The sequence below is a fragment of the Marmota marmota genome, unplaced genomic scaffold, assembly GCF_001458135.2.
Source record: "Marmota marmota marmota unplaced genomic scaffold, marMar, whole genome shotgun sequence".
Classification (NCBI taxonomy): domain Eukaryota; kingdom Metazoa; phylum Chordata; class Mammalia; order Rodentia; family Sciuridae; genus Marmota; species Marmota marmota.
Genome location: NW_026000037.1, coordinates 61,931,035 through 61,933,574, shown reverse-complemented (window position 1 = coordinate 61,933,574; position 2,540 = coordinate 61,931,035). Strand labels below are relative to the sequence as shown.

Sequence of the window (2,540 nt, the reverse complement as noted above, 5' to 3'; positions counted from 1 at the left end):
GAGGGAGGGGGAAGAAGGGGGAGGAAGGGGGAAGGGAGAGAAGCGGTAAGCGAAGGGGGGAGCCCCTGCCCTGGCACAGGGGACTGGGTGTGAGGGTGTGAGGTTCCCACTCCCACCCCCTTTCCTGCAGCCGTTCCCTCCCCCGCCATGCCGCCACCCTTTGCAGCTCACCCGCCAGGGAGCTTGTTGCTTCTTGTTCAAGGGGTGTAATTGCGCCACTCTCCAGGGATCAGGGAACCCTGATTTACATATTTCTCTGCCCAGAGCATTCACCTCGGAGTAACTTGGCTCTCTCAGGTTCTGACCCAGGGGGCGCGAGAGCTGGCCTCAGAAAAACCCACGCCAAACGCCTCCCAGGCTCTGGTCCAGGCCAGGACCTCGGTGCCCATTCAATCCTCTCTCCTCCTTTCTGGTTTCCCCCCTCTTCTTGTCTCCCTCCTTCTTTTCTTTACTCTTCTCCCTTTTCTCTATCCAGTCCTCTCTCTTTTCAATCTCTATTTCTTTTTCCCTTCTTCCTTTTCTTTCCCCTATCTTCTTCGGTCCCCTCATCCTCTCTCCTTTTCTCTAAGCTGAGTGTCACTGTCTCTTTCTCCCTGTCGCTTGTCTTCTCTCTCAGTACTAAAGGAGGAGGGAGCTCAGCCAGCAGAGACACCCCAAAGCCTTGGCTTCCCTAAAAGCTGGGAGGGGGATTGTCTTATGAACAAAAGAATCTAGTGTCCTACCTTCACTGTGCCTGGCCTTCAGCTCACCCACCAGGAGAGAGAAACACCCAGGTGCTTCAGGCCCTCCTTACCCCCACTGATTTGAGGCCTGGCCTGGGTCCAGTCTGCCAAACACCCAAACCCTTCACTGCTGTGAGAGCCCTGCCAAGGCTTGCTCACCCACAGGGCTCTCCCCGAACCTCCTTTTGCCCTTTGGTCGGCATGGCCACTGCAGCCCACCGGGACATCCTTTGGCTCTCCAAGGGTCTCACTATCGTCTGCCCCGAACTAAAGCCCCTCTGTACCACCTGGCGCTAAGGCAGATTCTTCAGCACTTCCCATACATTCAATCGCCCCAAGGCTTCAATTTCCTCTAGCTTCAGCAACCCTCTCCTAGCTCAGGGTTCCAGGCAGGCAAGGCCTGGGTTCCCACAGCCCACCGGGGCTTTACAAAGGTAAACCAGTCTCTACTCAAACCCGAAGCCCAGAACCAGGGCAGGAGACTGATTCCATCCCCAGGATTTCTCTGTCCAAGCAACACAGCACTGAGGCCTGGGCCTCAGCCCTATGTCCAGAGCAGGCGGTGCTGGCTGTGATGCTGGTTTCTTCCCCGCCCGCGCTGCTGAAGTGCTGGTGCTGTGCTCTCTGTCCACCGTGCCGACAGACAGAGAAAAGGCGGGTGGTCTGAGCTAATATCTATTTTCTGGCTGATGTTCCCCCCTTCCTCTTTTTCTCCTCCCTCCTTTTCTCCTTCCTCTTATTCCTCCGCCCCTTCCACATCTGCTTCCCTCCCCCAACACTGCGCAAACAGGTCAGTGGCTACTGGAGGGCACCAAGCCTTTCCTCACCTAGAACTGTCCATTCTGTGCCCCCTCCCGGCAGCTGGCACCCCAGACCAGATTTCAGCTTGCACCCTTCGCCCCAGCCCAGATCCCGGCACACTTATCTGCTTCTCTATCTCCATCCCAGCCCCAAGGCTCTCCCTTTCTGGCTCCTGGTCGACGCCCCTGGATCTCTATTCTAAAATGGCTCCCCGGACACTGCACACTGGCCCTACGATCGTTCAGGACCCAGGGCAGTGGCGGGGGCCCCCCAGTATGGTCTTCGAGTGTCGGGGAGGAATGCAAAAAATTCTCACACCTTCTTTCCTCACCGCACGGAGTGGGGCTCAGGCAGTCCGCCGCCCCCCAAATGAAGCCTGCTGGTCGCCGAAAAGGGAAATGGAGAGGACGAACCATTCAAGTTCAACGACATGGCGACGGCGGCTCCGGCGGGAGCCGCGCTTTGGCAGCAAAGGGTGCGCCATCTGCAGAGGCGCCGGGGTGCATAGGGGAAGGGGGCAATGGGCCCCCTTGGCGCATTAGCACAGACACTCGCCCCCCCCCTTACCCAACCCAGGGCATTCGTTCTGGGCCCAATCCGATTCGCTCTTGGCCCCAGCTGCCTGCTCTATCCTTACCCCCCTCCCCCCCAAAACAAGGAAAACCACAGCCTCTGGACCCGCGCGTTCCCCGCTCTCTCGAGAACCTACCGTGAAGACCCGGGCGCTGTGGCCTTGTCCTTGCCTATGCGGCCCCACCCGGAAACGCAGAGAACACACCAGGCCTTCGGGGCGCAGCTAGCAGCTCTGCAAACGATAGCTTTCCGCGCAGCGCCGAGACGCGATGCGGTAATTTTGAGCCACCCAAGATAAGACACTAACTTGACCTTAACTTTGTCAGGGCGCCCCTGGTATCTGGAGAACGTGAACAGACACTGTCTGGCAGCTCTCGTAAAAGCTGACTGGGGAAGGGATTCTGAGTCATTTCATTTATTGCCACTACAGTTCTGCAAGAAAGC

At 57.9% G+C, this 2,540-nt stretch overlaps 1 long non-coding RNA gene across 1 annotated transcript in view; it reads right to left on the bottom strand.

Annotated features, from left to right (window-relative positions):
- The window catches only part of LOC125619434, a 6,394-nt gene extending 3,854 nt beyond the window's left edge, over positions 1 to 2,540 (bottom strand). Inside the window, exon 1 of the long non-coding RNA XR_007350996.1 lies at positions 2,233 to 2,540. This is a non-coding gene — a long non-coding RNA (uncharacterized LOC125619434). The remainder of the gene's footprint in view (positions 1 to 2,232) is intronic.